We start from the raw sequence: 24,538 nt of genomic DNA, 5'->3' as shown, positions 1-24,538 counted from the left end.
GGCGGAGGAGAACAGGGGTTGGGTGGGAGGTGAAGAAGGTGGGGAGGAGGATGAGGAGAAAAAGAGGAGGAGGAGGCCTAGGTGGTGAGGAAGGTGGGGGAAGAAGGGGGTGAAGAAGAAGTAGTGAGTGAGAGGGAGAATGAAGAGCACAGGGAATGGGGAGGAGAAAAGTTGGAGGAAGAGAAGAGGAAGGCGTGGAGAAGGAGGAAGGGAGATAGAAGAGTTGCATGTGAAGGGCAGGGATGGAAGTGAGAACTGAAGCTGAAGTGTGGGCGTGGAGGAAGGTGACGTGGCCGGGGATAATGCCACCACCAAGAGAGGTGCAACTACCTTACTGCTTATACTGAAATTTTGAACAAAATCCATTTTTTGGCCGAAATGACAAAAATTGTAAGTCTAAAGCCTTAAAGGATTTTTGGCCAAAAATACTTTTTTTCTCTGAACTAAAATTTAATATGCCTAACTATTTAAGTACATCCAGAATAATACACAAGCACCAAGAAATGACCTCGAAAACCCATAAGTGGCGAGTAATTAGCATTGCAAAAGTAATTAAAATATTCTAAAAATCATTTGAACATTTTCTAAAAGCCATTTGAACAAGTTATAATCAAGATATCAATTTGGTTAACAGATCCTTAAGAGCACATTCAGGGAGCAATTTATACTGAAATTTTGAACAAAATCCATTTTTTGGCCGAAATGAAGAAAATTGTAAGTCTATAGCCTTAAAGGATTTTTGACCAAAATACGTTTTCTCTCTGAACTAAAATTTAATGTGCCTAACTATTTAAGTACATCCAGAATAATACACAAGCACCAAGAAATGACCTCGAAAACCCATAAATGGCGAGTAATTAGCATTGCAAAAGTAATTAAAATATTCTAAAAATCATTTGAACATTTTCTAAAAGCCATTTGAACAAGTTATAATCAAGATATCAAATTTTGGTTAACAGATCCTTAAGCAGCACATTCAGGAGTACCTATACTGAAATTTTGAACAAAATCCATTTTTGGCCGAAAATGACAAAAATTGTAAGTCTATAGTCTTAAAGGATTTTTGGTCAAAAATACTTTTTCTCTCTGAACTAAAATTTAATGTGCCTAACTATTTAAGTACATACAGAATAATACACAAGCACCAAGAAATGACCTTGAAAACCCATAAGTGGCGAGTAATTAGCATTGCAAAAGTAATTAAAATGTTCTAAAAATCATTTGAACATTTTCTAAAAGCCATTTGAACAAGTTAAAATCAAGATATTAAATTTTGGTTAACAGATCTCAAGGTTACACATCTAGGAGTACCTATACTGAAATTTTAAACAAAATCCATTTTTGGCCGAATGAAGAAAAATTGTAAGTCTATAGGCCTAAAGGATTTTTTGACCAAAATACGTTTTCTCTCTGAACTAAAATTTAATGTGCCTAATTATTTAAGTACATCCAGAATAATACACAAGCACCAAGAAATGACCTCGAAAACCCATAAGTGGCGAGTAATTAGCATTGCAAAAGTAATTAAAATATTCTAAAATCATTTGAACATTTTCTAAAAGCCATTTGAACAAGTTATAATCAAGATATCAAATTTTGGTTAACAGATCCTTAAGCAGCACATTCAGGAGTACTAGCAGGGCTGTGGAGTCGAGCTCTGGAGTCGAGGAGTCGAGGAAATTTCGCTTGTGGAGTCGGAGTCGGTAAAATTGTCCAGACCTGACTCGACTCCGACTGAAGCTATTCTGTTCCTAAGAACAAATATATGAACTCATATATTCATTGCAGTGATTCCACTGATCCCACTAATTTTCTTAAATTATTAAAAGAATTTATTTCCATTTTTATAAGCATTATTATGAATTTATTGTAGCAGGGTATGGTATAGCACTATAATTTTGGACGATAGTCTCTTTACCATTTGAAATTTTGAATTGTATCAAATTTTGTTTCGTTGAAAACTGCACAGAGGCTCTCAGCTACAAAACAATTAGCTACAAACTTGTTTTTGGTGAGATTAAGGCAAATTTAATTTAATAACTTAATCATGTAAGGTTTATCCATTTTCCTTAATAAGGTATTCATTTCTTTAATGTACATAAATATATAACTTTACTTTAAAAGGAATTGTAGGATCATCATTTAGATCCACATCAGATTATGAGCTTAAACAAAATTTCATATGCCAGAGATCGAACTTCTTTTTAGATATACATGTAAATGGTGTTTTGCTAATATCTTGGAATTCTTAATAAATTTATTTTTTCTTTTGATTGAAACTTTGAAAGTCAAGCCTATCATCTTTTGTAGTTCTAAATATCGTCCAGACTAATAAAGCCGTAGCAGTATAGCTACGGTGTTTTACTCTTTACTCTTATGCAGGTTAAGCAACATACAATTGCCAATTAGGATGGTAGAAATAGTTGTTACAACAGGCCAAGGAGTCGGAGTCGGAAGCTATAAAATTTGAGGAGTCGGAGGTCGAAGGTTTTGTCTGACATCACAGCCTGGGTGCAACACGCGGAAGGGGGGGCGGTGGGGGAGGTAGCTGCACGTGTTGGTATGGCACTATTGGATCAATGGTGCCACATTGGCCCTCTACTAATGCTCACCTCACGCCTCACATTCTTCACTCATAACACCTCCAACACCTACTTACCTACCTACCTGCCAACACACCTACCACCACCAATAACAACACCCAATAATTACCACCACCAACATTTATAAACATTTACAACAACAACAACAACAAAGACGACGTCACCACAACAACACAACAACAACAAATCAACAGATACTTCCCTATCCACCTCACGTAAATGTGTGGCTGAGGGGGTCAAAACACACACACACACACACACACACCTATTCTCCCTCCTCCTCCTCCCCAGTGTGAGGTCAAAATACCATCCCACAAAATCCCACGATACAATTTTCCACTGGATCAAGACCACTAACGACAATAAAAATATCCCCTCTTCAAAAAAATCAAACAGTCAAATATCAATGTACAATTTTTTCCCATTACTCAAGTTTTTTTTTTTGAGGAGGTGGAAGGGTTTTTTTCAAACAATGGATGATGATGATGATGATGTGGGTAGTCATGAATATTGTGGTGTAAAAATAATATTAATGAGTACATGTGACACGAAGTAACTAACCTACTTTTTTTAACTGGGGGACAAATAAGCCAAGATTGTTAGTTTAAATTGGATTAGATTAGGTTAGGTTAGTTTCGTATGCCGTTATGAGCTGTTTTCCTGTATATGAACACGTTACAACTTTATGAACATATTACAGGTATGTGAACAACTTACAGGTGAATGGTCACACACACACACACAGGTAGGACAATGGTGGCACTGTCCCCAATACAATGTCACCCAGAGAGGAAATACTATAACTTTTCTTCGAGGAAAAAAAACACACGAGATTGAGGGGACACAGGTGAGGAGGGTTAACAGGTGAGGAGGGCTAACAGGTGAGGAGGGTTAACAGGTGAGGAAGGTTAACAGGTGAGGGAGGGCTAACAGGTGAGGAGGGTTAACAGGTAGGGAGGGTTAACAGGTGAGGGAGGGCTAACAGGTGAGGAAGGTTAACAGGTGAGGATGGCTAACAGGTGAGGGAGGTTAACAGGTGAGGAGGGTTAACAGGTGAGGGAGGGCTAACAGGTGAGGAGGGTTAACAGGTGAGGGAGGGCTAACAGGTGAGAGGTTAACAGGTGAGGAGGGCTAACAGGTGAGGGGAGGGTTAACAGGTGAGGAGGCTAACAGGTGAGGAGGCTAACAGGTGAGGAGGCTAACAGGTGAGGAGGGGCTAACAGGTGAGGGAGGCTAACAGGTGAGGAGGAGGTTAACAGGTGAGGGAGGGCTAACAGGTGAGGGAGGGCTAACAGGTGAGGGAGGGCTAACAGGTGAGGAGGTTAACAGGTGAGGAGGGTTAACAGGTGAGGGAGGGCTAACAGGTGAGGGAGGGGCTAACAGGTGAGGGAGGCCTAACAGGTGAGGAGGTTAACAGGTGAATTGAGGGATAATAACAACAACAATAATAATAATAATAATAATAATAATAATAATAATAATAATAATAATAATAATAATAATAATAATAAAATTGATGACGTAGAGAGAAGGAGGGCAGGGAGAGAGAGAGAGAGAGAGAGAGAGAGAGAGAGAGAGAGAGAGAGAGAGAGGAGAGAGAGAGAGTCCCTGCGGCGTAAGACAAGGTTAGTGTGACAGTAAGTGACGGTCATTGTTGGCTGGTGAGACAGTTTGCCACCGCCACTACACACTACCACAACTACTACCACAACCACCACAGTCACCCAAGTTTCTCCTTCACGTCAACATAACACAGCACATAATAAGATTCCATGCGGACACTGTCACCCCCCAACCACAAAAAATAGGCACATACATTTTCTTTTGCTATCGTTACCTGTTTTAAGGCTTCTGGGCGTAAACGCGATAAGTATGTTTTGTAATGCTAACTGAGGCCGCCATGTCCCAGGATTCTCTCACACACACACACACAGTTCTACATATATTCTACTTCATATTTTAGCTACAATTTACATCTATTTATTTAGGAATTTATTCAGAAACAAAAGTTGATGTGTTAATCATGCCCTAAAAAAAATGATACCTTAAATTTACGTAATATATAAGAAACAAAGTTGAATCATTGATACATTAATCCCCACTACTGTGAGATGTGTGTGTGTGTGTGTCCTGAATCCGGAGTAAAATTAATGTACCATAGTTATAAGAATGTACCACACACACTCACAATAATGTACCACACAACCACAATAATGTACCACACACACTCACAATAATGTACCACACACACTCACAATAATATACCACACACACTCACAATAATATACCACACACACTCACAATAATATACCACACACACTCACAATAATATACCACACACACTCACAATAATGTCAGGTTGGTGAACGTCATTACCCGTATCCACTTGGCTTCCCCGCTGAGAATACTTACATGGCGAAGGATTTGGTAAGAACGACAGAGAGAAAACACGGTAAAAAGTCAAGCTGGAAAAACAAGGGAATGATCAGGGGAGAGAGTGGAGGTGAGGAGGAGGAGGAGGTAGGAGGAAGATAATGTGGTGGTAGGAATACTGTCAAATGCTTGTAAGACTCTTGTATTGATCTGCCAGTTCTGTCTTGTCTTGCTCTTTACCTTTACACACCACAACCTTATTTATACATATATTTTTTCACCCCACGGGACTGAACTCACTGGGTCCCCTGAGTCTTAGTGAATATTTCAGGTCAACCTGTTATGTGTTTATGACCTACAGTACTATAGTGGTGCTTTTAATCAGGCTTCTCCGTGTTTCAGCAGCTTGGCAAGAAAACGTAATCCACTCACACAGGCTTTTAAAATTTACTATCTTTAATATCTTTCTTTCTTTCTTTTCTCTCTCTGTAAACAGGCTCGACACACACATCCACACCATCCACACAACACACACACATCCACACATCATCCACACACACACAAACAGACAGTCATTTAACATACGTGGATTACTCTGGCCCGGGGTGGGGTTATTTGCAACACACGCACGGACAAGGACAATAGAACTGCTCGCCTCCAGTTCTTGTGGCGTCCTTGCTTTGTTCATTGTCCGTGAATACCAGCGACTTGTGTCATCATTTTCAACCTGGGGAAAACTTCAACATTTTTTTTTTCATTCTTTTTCCTACACGTTAGCCATTTTTACATAGTTAGTGACTTTTCCTATATTTTTGTCTTCATATTTATTTATTTGTTATTAGTTGTTTATTAAATGGTAAAAATAAAAATAAAAATATATATATACCATTATCTGATAGTGAATGCTGTAACTTAACTCTTATCAAATCACGACAGGCTACAGTATAGAGAGGTACGGATACAACGACTAACAACCACTAAAACCACGTCTTTCGAGCACTGGAGTATGAGCAGTCATGACACGCACACACACACACTCCCCTGACACGTCTATCGAAAAACCACTTTTCCACCTGTCAGAGTGTCATGAAATATTGATGTCAAGGGGCTAAATGTCATGAACTTGAGTGTGACAATAGTTTTGAGGGATTATGAATGTAAGCTTGAAACAGCCAATTGAAAAACAAAAACAAACAAGAGTGAGTTTCATTTTGAAGCGTATGAGTGGTTTCAATACTCAACTCCCGTCCTAAAGGTAGCTGGTTCGATCCTGGAAAAATTAAACATTCACCAAGGAGTAAATTAATTCTTGTTGTATATCATAGTACACATTCACTACACCTTAGTACACAGTGTAAACATTCGATACACTCCCCTATGTATATCGTTTCCACACACCGCTACCGTACACCCCATCAATTTAATACACCCGTTTGTATATCGTTACCTTTTAAAACACCCCCCTGCAGCCAGCTACACCCATCAATGGAGAGAGAGAGAGAGAGAGAGAGAGAGAGAGAGAGAGTGTAGGGGGGTGGACGGTGTGAATAATTTAAGTCTTCCCCACATCCTTAGTTATGGTTTTCTGTCATGGATTTATTGACGACGTGTTGAGTGTGGTTATGGCATGGTTGGTGGTGATGAACCGGGCGACGCTAGCAAGCAGGCAGTGACCCGGTGTGTGTGTGTGTGTGTGTGGGGAGGGGGGGGGTGTTATAAGTCCTAAAAAGCCTTTAACCTAACCCTACCTAATGTATCTATCAGGTTGGAAGGACCATATGCTCGTATAATGGGGCAATTTGGATAATTGGTTCATTTTTTGGACAAAGGCCTATTAGGATTTGGGCCTTTACACTTGTGGTTTTGGTTGGGTTATTGGGGCCAATTATAACTGGGACTTATTTGGACTCGGACCTGTTAGGAATGGGACCAATTGGGAATAGGACCTATTGAGACTGGGGCCTACTAGGACTGGGGCTCATTATAGCTGGGGTCTATTATAACTGGGACCTATTAGAACTGGGACCTATTAGAACTGGGATCTATAAGAACTGTGGCCCCATTCATTACACCAGTCAAGCACTTCGATCCGTGATGAAAAAGTCTCAGTGACGTATTACTGGAAGCCCCCGTGGCTCTTTACAGCACCCGAGGCGAACACATCTCTCTGATTGGTGGAGGAGCCGTGTTGAAGAGTGACGTCACATCTCTCTGATTGGTGGAGGAGCCGTGTTGAAGAGTGACGTCACAATGGGTGCAGAGGCTTCCGGAGAAAATTAAAATTGAAGATTAAACAACCTCGCCTGTCCTGACCTAGACGGCGGTGGGAAAGGTCAAGTGAGGTGAAGAAGGTCAGGTGAGGTAGGTGAGGTGAGATGAAATTGAGGTGAGGAAGGTGAAGTGAGGTGAGGTGACGAAGGACAGTACAGGTGAAAAAAAAAATCAATCTTAAGTTGTAGAAAAAACGATGAATCTAACCTAACCTATCCTAACCCGACCCAACCTAACCTATCCTAACCCGACCCAACCTAACCTAACCTAACCTAACCTAACCTATCCTAACCCGACCCAACCTAACCTAATTCAACACAGATCAGTCCAATTTAACTTATCCAAACCTAACGCAATGATTGGTGGCACCTACTATTACGTCATCATTCAATATCTTCTTCCTCCACCAATCAGATCAATGTATTGGCCTACGAGACTACCTTTTGTCAACAACCCCGGGTTACCGTCACCACCTGTAAACAACGCCTGCAAATCCTTCACTAGTCTACCTGGTATGTTTACACCTGTGGGTCTTTGTTTGTTTACCTGTCTAATGTATCTATGGTTCAATGTTGTCTACCTGTGGTTCGATACTGTCTACCTGTGGTTCGATACTGTCTACCTGTGGCCCCTATTTGTCTACCTGTGGCCCCTACTTGTCTACCTGTAGCCCCTACTTGTCTACCTGTAGCCCCTACTTGTCTACCTGTGGCCCCTACTTGTCTACCTGTGGCCCCTACTTGTCTACCTGTGGCCCCTACTTGTCTACCTGTGGCCCCTAACTTGTCTACCTGTGGCCCTACTTGTCTGCACCTGTGTGGCCCCCTACTTGCTTGTCTGTGGCCCCTAGCTTGTCTACCTGTAGCCCCTACTTGTCTACCCGTGGCCCTTGTCTACCTGTGGCCCTTATTTGTCTACCTGTGGCCCTTACCCGTGGCCTCTGATTATCTATCCGTGGCCCCTACTTATCTACCTGTGGCCTTTGCTTGTCCTCCCGTCCCCAGCAGCGGGAAGGACATAACTTACAGCCACTTACAGGATACCACGACCTTGTCAACCCACCAGCAGCTGTGTGTTTATGCAAATGACTGAGAGATCAAATGAGGTCCTCTGTATTCCCTTCCCTCCTCTCTCTTTCCTTATCTCCACTCCTCTCCTCCCTCCACTCCTTCCTTCCTACCCTCCTTCCACTCCTTTCTTCTAGCTCGTTTCACTCCTTCCCTCCCTCCACTCCTCTCTCTCTTCACTCCGTCTTTCCCTGCCCCTTCCTCTCTCTTTTCACTCCTTCCTTCTCTCCCTCACCCCCTCCACCTAAATCAATATCCACCTGTACTTCATTAACTAGGTGTTCTGAGGGAGGTGTTCAACTGTTCACCTCAATCATCTCCTCCCAACCTTGGATACCACACAGACACAATGCTTGTTTATATACTCAAGGGGGTGTACTGATAACTCGCGTGTGTGTGTGTTGTAGAGAAGGTTTGTGACGTCAATCTTTCAGTCTCTCAGGTGTAGACGACTCTTGCTGTGGGGAGCCGCTACACACACACACACACACACACACACACACACACACACACACACACACACACACACACACACACACACACACACACACACACACACACACACACACACACACACACACACACACACACACACACACACACACACTGTAATTGACGTGGGGAATGAATAGCATAATTGATCTTGCTGTGGTATAGTGTGTATTATTGTGAAAGAGGGACCAAAACAACCTCATGTGGCTCTGACCTCCCACTCTCTCTCTGGCCTCACTTTACCTCTTGTCCCAATCTCACTGAATATATCTGGCCCCGATCTCACTGAATCTATCTGGCCCCGATCTCATTGAATCTATCTGGCCACATTCCCAAAGGGCCTGATTTACCACTCCCCCTCCCCCCCCCTCCCCACACCACCACAAAGTTAACATTTTTGCTCCGCTTGTGCGTGTGCGTGTGTGTGGGTGTGTGTGTGTGTGTGTTGTATGTCTGTGTGTACTTCGATGTGTTCTGTATGTCTGTCTCTGTGCATTTAACTGTCTGTTTGATTGTATGTGCATATGAAACCTTTAAAATATCTGTCAATCAAAAATTATGTTAATCTGTATCTACTAAGTTCATATGTTATCATAGTTATTATTATTATCATTATTAATTACCAAAAACTATAAAGAGTTTTAATAAGATCAGGTTTTCTTACTACACCCCAATAATATTCACACCTTTACATAGTATCTCTGACAACTGAACTTGATCTCACGTTATTTTAACACTTTTGGGGAAGGGAAACATCACCCCCTTGATCCTTACAGCACCGAGAGCTACTAAAAAATATATCACGGTGAGGCGGGTTTTATGGTCGGGCACCAGAATTTTTGTCGTGGGGAGCAGTGTGTTAAGACGCTTGACTTTATTATTATTATTATTATTATTATTATTATTATTATTATTATTATTATTATTATTATCCTACGCCAGGGTCTTCGCCAGGCTCAGTGTGGTGCTGGGGAGAGCCATTCACTGCCCGAGACGTTTATCGCAGACTTGTGCCGGAGCTTAAGAGGTTCAGTCAGGCGGTAAAGGCAGAAATGCCATCTCCACTCACCACCACCATTATCGCTACCACCAACTACCACTATTATCGTTACCAGCATCACGGCTACCACTATACCAACCCTACCACCACCAATATCACCACAACCACTACTATCACAGCCACCACCACCACCACAACAGCCAGGGGACGGACGTGGTAGGACTTAATAGCTCGTGGGAGTCTTGGAGACGTGGTGAGGATAAGGACTAAGAGGTGGGCAAGATCAGGAGGAGGAAGAGAGGTTAGGGGAGAGCAAGAAAGGGGGAAAGATAGATCAGGGATGAGGAGGAGGAAGAAGAGGAAGATAGGTACGAGGAGTCAGAAGTCAGGAGGAAGATAGGTCAGGGATGAGGAGGAGGAAGAAGAGGAAGATAGGTACGAGGAGTCAGGAGGAAGATAGGTCAGGGATGAGGAGGAGGAAGACAGGTAGGGATAAGAAGGTAAAAATCGCTTCATAATTCACATCAACACACACTCACTACATTACATACTGCAGGTTCAGTTGAGACTTCTTCCTTTCAGGTTCAGTACAAGTCAACCAGAGAGAGGAAGGGGTGGGGGTTGGTGGGTGGGGGTTGGTGGGTGGGTGGGGCCAGGGTGGGTGGGGGTAGGGTGGGTGGGGGTTGGTGGGTGGGGGTGTGGGGTGGCTGGTGGATGGGTGTGGGGTGGGTGGGTGGGTAAAGCCTGTGTGTGACCCCCATCAATACCTGTTTCAAGTCACTTTACCCAACACCAACTACTGTAAATAAACTTATATTTATTATATTTTTTTTCGTTTTGTGATGGGTGCATGTTAGGTGAGTAAGGTTCATGTATCGGGTGTAATTGAATCGATACAAACGTGTGGTGTGGTATGGTGTGGTAGTAGTGGTATGGTGGTGGTGGTGGTAGTAGTATGGTGGTGTGGTGGTGGTGGTAGTAGTATGGTGGTGTGGTAGTTGTGGTGGTGGTGTGAGTGACGTCCTGGACAAAGCCGCGTCACTCAATAAAGCTTCCAGCGTCCACTAGGGACACGCAACCACATTTTTCCATAGGTTGCGCTTCTCCCCGATGTATTTAAAATAAGTGGGTGGGTGAGGGTGGAGCAAGGAGGGGTGAGGGTGGAGCAAGGGGTGAGGGTGGGAGCAAGGAGGGGTGAGGGTGGAGTAAGGAGGGGTGAGGGTGGGAGCAGGGTGAGGGTGGGAGCAAGGGGCAGGGTGGAACAGGGCGAAGGTAGAACAGGCGAAGGTGGAACAGGGAAGGTGGAACAGGGGAAGGTGGAACAGGGGAAGGTGGAACAGGGAAGGTGGAACAGGGGAAGGTGGAACAGGGGAAGGTGGAACAGGGGAAGGTGGAACAGGGGAAGGTGAACAGGGCGGCTGTGGAACAGGGGTACAGCACGACCCGGGTTATGTAACAAACGCCTTGACCCACACAATCAGGAGGGTCTTGGATTATACACCTCCATATGGGACTCGTGACCTGTGGCGAGGGTGTTGCGTAGGGGTGCTGTGGTGGTGGTAGTGTGGTGGTAGTGGTAATGTGGTGGTGGTGGTGGTGGTGGTGGTAGTGTGGTGGTGGTAGTGTGGTGGTGGTGGTAGTGTGGTGGTGGTGGTAATGTGGTGGTGGTAATGTGGTGGTGGTGGTGGTAGTGTAGTGTGGTGGTGGTGGTAGTGTGGTGGTAGTGGTAATGTGGTGGTACGTGGTGGTGGTGGTGGTGGTAGTGTGGTGGTGGTGGTAGTGGCAGTGTGGTGGTAGTGTGGTGGTGGTGGTAGTGTAATGTGGTGGTGGTGGTAGTGTGGTGGTAGTGAAGGTGGTAGGCAAGGAGGGTGAGGAACGAGGTATATAGAAGCCCCATGCATTAGACGAGACACAACGCCTGCCACCTGCTAGGACCTGCCACCTGCTAGAACCATCACCACCACATTCCTCCTCCTTCACCAAACATCAACAACATACCAATATATCACAACAATCACCTTCACAATCACCACAATTCGCTACCACACCACTACCAGCCTCTACTACTAGCACAACTACCCCCATACTTCTCACCAACTACCACCATTACCATATTCACGAATATTATTTCTCACACATCTTGTTAATACTACTATTATACAGTGCATAAGACTCTATTACCACCATCAATAGTGTTTTTGCTACTACTATCATCACATCGACTGGGTCACCATTACCACTATTTAGCACTAACCACTTTTCACAACTACCACCACTACTTGCCATCTTTCACACTACCACAACTACCACCACTACCATCACCACCACACTCTATTCATATCATTCCTCCCACCTTCAGCCCCCAACACAACACGCATCACTAACACATAAATCAACCTCTTCCATCACTCCTACACCCCCCCAGAACACCCCCTTCACTATCTACACCCTCTCTCTCACCATCTACACCCCTCACCATCTACACCCCCGTCACCATCTACACCCCTCACCACATCTACACCCCCTCTCACCGTCTACACCCTCTCACCATCTACACCCCTCTCACCACCTACACCCCTCCTCACCATCTACACCCCCTTCACTATCTACACCCCTCTCACCATCTACACCCTCTCTCACCATCTCCTCCACACCCTCTCCTACCATCTACACCCCTCACCATCTACACCCCTCCTCACCATCTACACCTCTCACCATCTACACCCCTCTCACCATCTATACACCCCTCTCACCATCTACACCCTCTCCACCATCTACACCCTCTCCTCACCATCTACACCCCGTCACCATCTACACCCCGTCTCGAATTATCTACACCCTCTCTCACCATCTACACCCCTGTCACCATCTACACCCCCCTGTCACCATCTACACCCCCTGTCACCATCTACCACACCCCTGTCACCATCTACACCCCTGTCACCATCTACACCCTCTCTCACCATCTACACCCTCTCTCACCCACATCTACACCCTCTCACCATCTACACCCTCTCTCTCACCATCTACACCCCTGTCACCATCTACACCTCTGTCACCATCTACTGTACACCCCTGTCACCATCTACACCCCTGTCACCATCTACACCCTCTCCTCACCATCTACACCTCTCACCATCTACACCCTCTCTCTCACCATCTACACCCCTCTCACCATCTACACCCCCCTGTCACTACTCCTCCACACCCCTGTCACCATCTACTGTACACCCCTATCACCATCTACACCCTCTCACCACCTACACCCCTCTCTCACCATCCTCCACACCCTCTCTGCCACCATCTGGCTACACCCTCTCACCATCTACACCCCCTCTCACCATCTCCTCTCTCACCACCTACACCCCGTCTCACCATCTACACCCCCTCTCACCATCTCCTCTCTCACCACCTACACCTTACACCAACAAACACCCAAAACATCACCATTCACAACCTGGTCCGCCTTTACACCGACCCCCAATCCGGTCAACAGCCACTACTACCACTCGCCGTCAGGAGGCCCTACACGCTGCCACACGAAGGGAGGAGTGAGCCGCCTTTGACGAGATATCTGCAGTAAGGCCAGACGCGAAAGGTCCCCCGCGGCGAGTCGAGGAGGGCAGCCAGGTAAAGCGACACCCTATAAAATAATTCTGTAAGGAAGAGAGAGAGAGAGAGAGAGAGAGAGAGAGAGAGTGTGTGTGTGTGTGTGTGTCAAGGTATAAAGATGTGAGGTATCGCGAGTCAACGAGGCGAGGCAGGAGTGCGTGTGAACCTCAGCAGACGTGGCGGCACACACACACACAGCCCCGCATTACGTATTCTCAAATGTTCGTGTGCTATATTTACCAACACCCAAATGAAGACATGAGATCAGATGAGTTGAGACGGGTCGATGACAGGAGAGTTATGGAGCTCCTCTACCTGTGGCTCTTGTTATAGTTACGAGGAGAGGGAAGACTGACTACTGACTCACTGCTGAAGGAAGAACAACTACTGACTCACTGCTGAAGGAAGACTAACTACTGACTCAATGCTGAAGGAAGAACACTACTGACTCACTGCTGAAGGAAGACCAACCACTGACTCACTGCTGAAGGAAGACCAACCACTGACTCACTGCTGAAGGAAGACCAACTACTGACTCACTACTGAAGGAAGACCAATTGCTGACTCACTACTGAATGAAGAACAACTACTGACTCACTACTGAAGGAAGACCAATTACTGACTCGCTACTGAATGAAGAACAACTACTGACTCACTACTGAAGGAAGACCAATTGCTGACTCACTACTGAATGAAGAACAACTACTGACTCACTGCTGAAGGAAGACTGACTCAATTGCTGAAGGAAGGCCAACTACTGACTCACTGCTGAAGGAAGACCAACTACTGACTCACTGCTGAAGGAAGAACAACTACTGACTCACTGCTGAAGGAAGAACAACTACTGACTCACTGCTGAAGGAAGAACAACTACTGACTCACTGTTGAAGGAAGACCAACTACTGACTCACTGCTGAAGCACAACTACTGACTCACTGCTGAAGGAAGACCAATTGCTGACTCACTGCTGAATGAAGAACAACTACTGACTCACTACTGAAGGAAGACCAATTGCTGACTCACTGCTGAATGAAGAACAACTACTGACCCACTGCTGAAGGAAGACCAACTAATAACTCACTGCTGAAGGAAGAACAACTACTGACTCACTGCTGAAGGAAGACCAACTACTGACTCTCTACTGAAGGAAGACCAACTACTGACCTCTACTGAAGGAAGACCAATCCACAAGGAGGGAAGACCAATTGCTGACTCACTACTGAATGAAGAACAACTACTGACTCACTGCTGAAGGAAGAACAACTACTGACTCACTGCTGAATGAAGAACAACTACTGACTCACTGCTGAATGAAGAACAACTACTGACTCACTACTGAAGGAAGACCAACTATTGACTCACTGCTGAATGAAGAACAACTACTGACTCACTACTGAAGGAAGACCAATTACTGACTCACTGCTGAATGAAGAACAACTACTGACTCACTACTGAAGGAAGACCAATTGCTGACTCACTACTGAATGAAGAACAACTACTGACTCACTACTGAAGGAAGACCAATTACTGACTCGCTACTGAATGAAGAACAACTACTGACTCACTACTGAAGGAAGACCAATTGCTGACTCACTAATGAATGAAGAACAACTACTGACTCACTGCTGAATAAAGAAGAACCACTGACTACCTCTGCTGAATGAAGAACTACTGACTCACTACTGAAGGAAGACCAACTATTGACTCACTGCTGAATGAAGAACAACTACTGACTCACTGCTGAAGGAAGAACAACCACTGACCACTGCTGAATGAAGAACAACTACTGACTCACTACTGAATGAAGAACAACCACTGACTCACTGCTGAAGGAAGAACAACCACTGACTCACTGCTGAATGAAGAACAACTACTGACTCACTACTGAAGGAAGACCAACTATTGACTCACTGCTGAATTCAGCATCAACAACCACTGACCTAATTGCTGAAGGAAGAACAACCACTGACTCACTGCTGAATGAAGAACAACCACTGACTCACTGCTGAATGAAGAACAACCACTGACTCACTGCTGAATGAAGACCAACTACTGACTCACTGCTGAAGGAAGACCAACCACTGACTCACTGCTGAAGGAAGACCAACCACTGACTCACTGCTGAAGGAAGACCAACCACTGACTCACTGCTGAAGGAAGAACAACCACTGACTCACTCTTAAAAGCCTAAATAACGAGTCATAAGACATTAATATTGAACCATTACCCACCCACTACCGAGCCATTAAAGACTAACAATTGAGTCGTTAACTAAACAACTACACAACCATTATAAACCACCACCAACTACCTACCAAACCACTACTAACGACCCATCACTGAACCACAAGTCAGAAGTGTGTGTATGTACGTATGTGTATGTGTATGTGTGTATGTATGTATGTGTGTGTGTGGGTGAGTGTGTGTGTGTGTGTGTGTGTGTGTGTGTGTGTGCCAAGTCCACCACAGTAAACAAAGAGGAGGAAAGCGGAGGGAGTTAGTGAGTGAGATGGATCAATAAACACAATATACTGTAGGTAGAGAGGCACCACTAAACGCCATTAAGAGACACCTGCCTGCGCCTCTATTACTGGTTATCTTTTGCTTCATAATAATCAATATTCCTTTATACCTGATCTACTGAAGTCAAAATTATGGAGATTGTTAAGTTTGTTTTTATTGAGAGAGAGAGAGAGAGAGAGAGAGAGAGAGAGAGGCGTGTGTGATGATGATGACTGTGGTGGTGCTCTGTGTGTGTGTGTCTGTGTGTGTGTTCTACTGTACCTGCAGTGTGACTCACCAGGGAGGGGAAGGCAGGGTGGGGGAGTGGTGAGCGGCGCCAAGCAGGGAGAGAGGGAGAGAAGGAGGGAGAGAGTGAGGGAGATAGGATAGTAATTACTGTGGAAGGGAGGGCAGTACTGTGGTAGGGAGAGAGGGAGGTACGGAGATAGGGAGGGAAGTACTCCGGTAGGGAGAGAGAGAGAGGGAGAGACAGTGATGGATGCAGGGAGGGGAGGGAGGCAGCATGAAGGAGAAGTAATACTGTGGCAGGAAGGGAGGGAAGGATTTATACAGACAAGAATGACAGTAAAGATGGTGGAAGAGGAAGGAACGGAGACAAGAGAGATGCAGACAGTGAGGGACAGAAGGAAGAGAAAAACGTAGGAAGGGAGAGAAAGAGAGAGCTATGCAGGAAGGGAAACACAGAGAGAGAAAGAGAGCGAGAGAGAAACACGCCGTTGGATGCAATAAAGGAGAGAAGAGGAAAGAGAAGGAAAGGAAGGGGGAGGAAAAGGGATAGAGAGAGAGGAGAGGGGGGTGGAGGAGGAGGAAGATAACAGAGAGGAAAGGAAGGATGGAAGGGGGAAGAGGGGAAATGCAAAGCGATAGGTAACAGGTCAGGCCACCACACTCCTCCTCCCTCTTCCTTTCCTCCTCCTCCTCCTCCTCCTCATGGCCAGTGTGACCCTCCTCCTCGACAGCTACTTTATGACCTCAAGTTATTAGCACGAGGGGAGGTTTAATTTCCTGTTTAAGGCAAGAACGGGGTACAGCGGTGGTTCAGAGGGGAGGCAAGGGTGAGGGGAGACAAGGGTGAGGGGAGACGATAAGTTGCACCCACTAGCAGAAAGTTCTAATTTGTCTGCGATCTGTAAGTTTTCAAGTCGAATCGGTCTGATTTTTAATGCTCCAGTTTATAGTAATAATAAGGTTTAGTTGCCATAATGACACGTACACAGTCTTTTAATGTGTATTAATCAAAGCTAGTTAACACAAGAACATAAGAATGGAGGAAACAGCAGCGTGCCTATTGGCCCATTCCGGGCAGTCCCATTTACACCCAACCCCTATCGCTCATATATCCATCCATCCTATGTTTGAAGCTATCCAGCGTATTCGAGTTAATGATTATATTTGGTAACTTGTTCCACTCATCCACTACTCTATTCCCAAACCAGTGTTTACCTATCTCACGCCTAAATCTAAATTTATCTAATTTAAAACCATTGCTACGAGTTCGCTCCTGGTGGGATAGTTTGAGTACCTTTGTTATATCACCTTTGTTTAGCCCTGACTTCCATTTATACACCTCTATCATATAGCCCCTCGCTCTACGTCTCTCGAGGGAGTGAAAATTAAGATGCTTTAACCTGTCTCTGTACTCAAGGTTCCCAATGCCAGGGATTAGGAACAATTATAGAAATAATACTGACTACACCCACGTTGCATGTCTAATGGGGCCGACCTAATCTAACCTAACCTAACCAAATATAATCTAACCATCATAACTGGGCCCCATTAAGACTAACTAGTCACTCCTGAGAGAGAGAGAGAGAGAGAGAGAGAGAGAGAGAGAGAGAGAGAGAGAGAGAGAGCAGTGTTTCAGTATCACCACACGTCAACACCTCACAACACTCAACTCTCCAACTTGTCACCCACACCCACACCCCTCCCCACCCCACCCTGTCTGGCACTGTGAGTGATGACAGTGCCTCCTCCTAAGGCCTCTCTACCACAGGGAATATGATTTTTACAAGTGTGTGTGTGTGTGTGTGTGTGTGTGTGTGTGTGTAATCAAGAGGCCCAGTGGTGTACAGTAGATACCTGTCATGGTAATAAACCTTACTATTATTATTATTATTATTATTATTAATCAGGTGATGAGGAGTCTTCTCTCTCTCTCTCTCTCTCTCTCTCTCTCTCTCTCTCTCTCTCTCTCTCTCTCTCAAGAAAAGAAAAACGAGAATCCGGGTCCTGAGCTGCCTGTGATTCACCTCCCCTTGGCCACACACTACCACAAATCCCAGCCAATTAATAACTCACCTCAAACAATTAATGAATTCTGATTGGTTCTCAATAAGCGAATGATGAGCCCGACTGTTGCTCCATAACACCAAGAATACGACGTGGTTATCTGTCTCTCGCCTCCTCAATACGGATATATTTAATGGCAAGGTTAAATAGACAGACAGACAGACAGAGACAGACAGACAAACGGAGGTGGCACATACACACAAAATACATATAAACACACAAACGTAACCCATCACCTCCTCCTCCCATCCCCACAAAACAAACAAGAAACAAACAAACAAACAAAACACCCTCCATACACCTGAACCTACCAAATCTTACCTGGGCGTCACAGAAACCAATTACCTACCATACCTTCACTCACCAACAAATCTCCTTAAATCACCTGCACGATCGGTACACACACACACACACACACACACACACACATACACACACACACACACACACACACACACACACACACACACACACACCTGTCTTAATGAGAGAAGATTGACCTAATGCTAAGATATTCCCCCCTGATAAATTTAAATGGACGGAGACTTTTAATTAGGTTGCGTCAATTGATGGTTCCCGACAGGTGAGAGGTTACTAATTAGGGCTTTACCTGTGTGTGATGTTAATGGCGGATTATTCCCCTGTGGGTATTAGTTTGGATATGTGGGTGTTGGTGTGGGTATGTGGGTATGAGGGTGTGGCAGGAATGTTGGTGTGGTATGAGGGTGTGGGTACAGGGTGTGGGTAAGGGAGGGGTGTGGGTAAGGAGGGTGTGGGTATGGAGGGTGTGGGGTATGAGGGTGGATATGGATGTTGGTGTGGGTATGAGGGTGTGGGCATGTGGTTGCTGGTGTGGGTAAGGAGGGTGTGGGTACAAGTATTGTTGGTGGGTAAGGAGGGTGTATGGGGGGGCGTGGATATGGGATGTTGGTGGTGGGTATGAGGATGTGGGTATGAGGGTGTGGATATGTGGATGTTGGTGTGGGTAAGGAGGTGATGTGGGTATGAGGATGTGGGTATGTGGTTGTTGGTGTGGGTATGTGGGTGTGGGTGTGTGGTTGTTGGTGTGGGTATGTGGGTATTGATGTGGATATGTGGGTGTTAAGTGTGTGTGTGTGTGTGTGTGTGTGTGTGTCAGGAAGCAAGAGACAACAGCTATAAATGGTTATCTCTTCACCCCGTGTTTTCATGGCGGATCAATGTGTGTGGGCGCGAGAAGGAGCTTTATCACGCCCACACGCCCACACATGCATCCGGAAACCATAGCCTGAATGGGTACATGTTAACTACACCACTCTATGACAACAAACTTCTCGCTGATTGGCTATTACGTCACAACCCAACAAACTTCTCGGTCATTGGCTATTACGTCACAACCCACCAAACTTCTCGGTCATTGGCTATTACGTCACAACCCAACAAACTTCTCGCTCATTGGCTATTACGTCACGACAACCAAACTTCTCCCTCATTGGCTATTACGTCACGACAACCCAACAAACTTCTCGCCCATTGGCTATTACGTCACGGCAACCAAACTTCTCGCTCATTGGCTATTACGTCACGACAACCAAACTTCTCGCTCATTGGCTATTACGTCACTACAACCAAAGCGTAATGAGGATCGAGAACTAGTTACGTCACCACTTCACCCCCATTCTGGTAACTGTCATTAATACGAAAGGGAACACAAAATGGGGTGATTTTCTCTATCTTGGTAACATTGTCATACTAATTAGAAGTGATTTAAATATAATTAATTACCTGAAAGACAATGTTTACGTTACCTGAAGACTTGATGGGACAGGTGCGACTTTCCCTCAGGTAATTTATTTGAAGTTGCCAGATTTTTTTTATAAGTTCCCAGATGTTTATGTTAATAGTTGCCAGATGTTTATGTTAAAAGTTGCCAGATGTTTATGTTAAAAGTTGCCAGATGTTTGTTAAAAGTTGCCAGATGTTTATGTTAAAAGTTGCCAGATGTTTATGTTAAAAGTTTCCAGATGTTTGTTATAAGTTGCCAGATGTTTGTTATAAGTTCCCAGATGTTTATGTTAATAGTTGCCAGATGTTTGTTAAAAGTTGCCAGATGTTTGTTAAAAGTTGCCAGATGTTTATATTAAAAGTTGCCAGATGTTTGTTATAAGTTGCCAGATGTTTGTTAAAAGTTGCCAGATGTTTATGTTAAAAGTTGCCAGATGTTTATGTTAAAAGTTTCCAGATGTTTGTTATAAGTTGCCAGATGTTTGTTATAAGTTCCCAGATGTTTATGTTAATAGTTGCCAGATGTTTGTTAAAAGTTGCCAGATGTTTATGTTAAAAGTTGCCAGATGTTTGTTAAAAGTTGCCAGATGTTTATATTAAAAGTTGCCAGATGTTTATATTAAAAGTTGCCAGATGTTTGTTAAAAGTTGCCAGATGTTTGTTAAAAGTTGCCAGATGTTTATATTTTCTCATTTTATTTTCTGTTTACGATTCTTATTTACTTGTTTACTTCAAGTTTATTATACTATTTTTGTTAAATGGAGAGAGAGAGAGAGAGAGAGAGAGAGAGAGAGAGAGAGAACAAAGAAGAATAGGAGGAATGAAAGACAGGGATAAGAGAGGAGGGGCGGAAGAGAAAGAAAAGGAACAGGAGGAGAAAGAGGAGGAGGAGGGGTAGAAGGAAGAGGAGGAGAAGGAAGAGAAGGAGAGGAGGAGGAGAAAAGGAGAAGGAGGAAGACGAAGAGGAGAACGAAACACGAGGCAAAGGAATGAATAACGAATGGAAATGAAAAGGTCAAGCGAAGAGAGAGATGACGGAAATAAACGAAGTGCAAGAAACAAAGGAAGAGAGAGAGAGAGAGAGAGAGACAAGGGGGGAGAGGGGGTGGGGAGTAGGGGTGGGGTAGGTGGGGTAGGGGTGGGGGTGAGTAGGGTGGGGGGAGTAGGGGTGGGGGGTAGGGGTGGGGGTGAGTAGGGGTGGGGGGTGAGTAGGGGTGGGGGTGAGTAGGTGGGGGGGGAGGGGGGGTGGGGTGGAGGGGGGTGGGGGTGAGTAGGGGTGGGGGAGCAGGGGTGGGGGGTGAGTAGGGGTGGGGGTGAGCAGGGGTGGGGGTGAGAGGGGGGTGGGGGTGAGGCAGGGGGGTGGGGTGGGGTGGAGTAGGGGTGGGGGAGAGGGTGGAGAGAAGAGGAGAGGGGTGAGAGAGGAGTAGGGGGATGAGAGGGGGGGATGAGTAGGGGGGGATGAGTAGGGGTGTTTGGGCCGGGGTTTGATCTCACTTGTTAACACTTGCCTGAACGAGTGTAGGGTAGTCGCTGGTACCTTTGATGAAGCTGGGTGAGATAATAGGTAGTCTCACGGCGTGTCACCTTTGATACAGTCGTAGTTTTGAGTCGTTGAGTCGTCCAAGCCCACCTGGGTTACACTTGTAATTATCTTAGCTTGTAAGTATACACAGGTGTACACAGGTTCTGTTATCTTCATTTGTGGTTCCTTGGTTTAATGTAAACACACGTGGTGATTTTCTAGTTATATTGGATGCTCTGGTAGTTACAGAATTGTTTGTTGACAGACTACTGAGCATTAGCTATTAGCTTGTAATTAGCTGATAGAATTAGAGAGAGATACAGCCTTGGGAGCTATGCTCACACACGTCTCTTTGGTACGGTGTCTGGCTGTGAACTGGTGAAACTGTGAACTAGGCGAACCTCTCTGTGTCTGCTTGTAAGGGGGTATGTAATCTATACGTCAACACAGAGATAAGAGGCTACACTCCCCAGGCCTACTCTCACGGAGGCCTGGGGACATATATTTATCGGTTGTAACCTGAATCTGTGTGAAACTACAAATGTTTATGTGTGCTGTCCACCCTAGGAGGTGTGACAGAACAAATGCTTATGTAACTGTATGCTCAATAGTCTGGGTGGTAGAATGTGTATAATGAATATATGTCTTTAGCCCATATTTATATAATACTGATTGATAGGGGCTAGAACAGGGGGTGAGTAGGGGAGGGGGTGAGTAGGGGAGGGGGTGAGTAGGGGAGGGGGTGAGTAGGAGGGGTGAGACATAGTAAAGGTCAAGAAGATAAAGCAATAATAGACGATGATAAAATGGAAGGTGGGAAAAATTTAAGTTAAGGGTCAATTATCGTATAGGTAAATAATGTAGGAGCGTGTGTGTGTGTGTGTGTGCACCTGTAATTGTACCTGTACTATTACCTGTACCTGTACTATTACCTGTACCTGTACTGCCGTTTCTTCTCTGGTGACACGAAAAAGACACTGTATAGTTGGTGAACACAGATCAGGTAATATCCCTTGTATACAACCTAATTTATCCCAATTCCCAATATATCCCAATCCCCAATTTTCCCCAATCCCCAACATATCCCAATCCCCAACTTTCCCTAATCCCAATAATACTAAACATTAACACAGCCCTCAAACCCTGTAAAAATATATCAAATAAAATCGGGGAAAAAATATTGAACTTGGAAGTGGCGCAGCGGTCGGAGAAACTCTTTGTCGTTGGTGTAACATGCAATACAATTGTGGTAACTCGAGGCCAGGTAATACAGCGGCCATTTGGTAGATATTTATTCGTAATCGATGTACGTGTGACTCACCCTGATCCCGGCAGCTCGATGAAGTGGGGGTGGTGGCAGCTGGGGGAGAGACACCCGTAGAGTTGCTGTGGTGGGTGGTAGTGCTGGTGGTGGAGTTGTTGCTGCTGGATGGGTAGTGGGGGAGGAGGAACCAGGTGCTGATGGGGTAAACAACCATACCGTAGCTGCTGGAAGGACTGAGGGGGCGGCAGCGGCGGTGGTAGAGGTGGAGGGCGTGGTGGGGGAAGCTGGCCGTAGCAAGACGAGTAAACACTAGAAGTTGGCGCTGGATGATTTCCCGGGCCAGAGTGGAGGGAATTACCATTGGCTTGTTGAAGCGGGGCGTTCACGTAGAAGGCTTGTTGAGGGCGCTGCTGGGGTGGGTGTTGTGGGGGAAGGTGTTGTGGGGGCAGGAGTTGAGGGGGGGCAGGAGTTGAGGGGGGGGCAGGAGCTGAGGGGGGGCAGGTGTCAGGGGGAGGGGTGTTGAGGGGTGGGCAGGTTGTGGTGGAGGCGGGAGGATGCTGGGGAGAGGGTGTGTTGAGGAGGTGCTGTGGGTGTGGGTGTTGTTGGGGTGGGTGGGCCTCTGGACGTGGGGGAGGTGGGCTTGCATGGGCCACTGCACATGGCTGTGACTGTGGGTGGGAGCCTGTGGGAGGACACCGCTGGGGCTGAAAGTGGAAGGCGGAGTGTGGGGGTGGAGGTGGGGGAGGAGGCTGGGTAGGAGGGTGACAGTGGTGCTGGGGTCTTACGGGTCCTGGGGTCATATGAGGCCGCCCAGGAGGTACTCCGGCATGTGGGGGAAGTGGAGGGGGTTCACAGTCACCATGTTGGTGTGAGGGAGGGCCAGATACCAGGTGTTGGGGCAGAGGAGGTGGTGGAGGCTGGTGGTGTGGGAGGGAGTTGTAGTGGGGAGGGACCTTGGGCACGGGCTGAGAGTGAGGGAGTGAACCAAACCGGTTGTCCGGGAAGGGTGGGTGTTGATGGTTGCATGGCGGGGGTTGTATGGGCCGTGGTTGTGTACGGTGAGGGCTGTGGTGAGGGCTACTGTTTGGGCTGCCCCGTGGGCTATGTGGCTGCTGGAGGGCAGGTGGGTGGGCGTGCCGCGGCACTGGGGGGGCGCCTGGACCAAGCACCCCGGGCGGGCCTGGTGGTCGGGGCACGCAGTAGGCGTAGCAGGACGGGCACGGCTGCACACCCGGCGGGACGTGCATGGTGGAGATGAGACAAACTGGTTATACAGCGGCCTTCACGCTCAGCCTCATCTCAGCATTTAGTTGTCTCGTGACAGCAGACGTGATGCCAGTGTGGTGGTGTGGAGCCTCTTCCTCCCTGGCACTGAGTCACCAGGCACTAACTACACTACAGCCGTCTAGCTCTACTAAGTTACCATAACGGACCACTGCTCGTGGCCGTCCTCGTCTCTACCAAGAGCTATAATTTGAGGCAGCTAAGCATGTCACCACTACTTTGTCTGGCCTTGTTAAGTTACCTTCTCACTCCCCGCGCCTCCCGTATGTAGATGTGCACATGATGGGGCATCCTCTCTCCTCTACGCACATTGCACGACACTCATCGCAACGTTTGATTCAGCTCGCTTCCCTCCGCTGAAGGTCTCAACCAAAACTCACGCTCTGGAGCTGTTCACCCACGAGTATCAACCTTCACACCACAGCGGTCTGGTGTTCACGGATGATGTCCAAGCCTTACACCCTCGACGAC

At 46.0% G+C, this 24,538-nt stretch overlaps 1 protein-coding gene across 1 annotated transcript in view; it reads right to left on the bottom strand.

Annotated features, from left to right (window-relative positions):
- Positions 1-23,239, bottom strand: part of LOC121865888 (IQ motif and SEC7 domain-containing protein 2-like) — a 75,147-nt gene extending 51,908 nt beyond the window's left edge. The window contains exon 1 of the mRNA XM_042365436.1: positions 22,841-23,239. The gene's annotated coding sequence lies outside the window, so the exon portion shown is untranslated. The remainder of the gene's footprint in view (positions 1-22,840) is intronic.
- Between the last annotated feature and the right edge of the window lie 1,299 nt (positions 23,240-24,538).

Source organism: Homarus americanus, unplaced genomic scaffold (assembly GCF_018991925.1).
Source record: "Homarus americanus isolate GMGI-L3 unplaced genomic scaffold, GMGI_Hamer_2.0 scaffold50745, whole genome shotgun sequence".
NCBI lineage: Eukaryota > Metazoa > Arthropoda > Malacostraca > Decapoda > Nephropidae > Homarus > Homarus americanus.
Note: the sequence above shows the minus strand (reverse complement) of the source record. Positions and strands in the feature narration are given on the sequence as shown.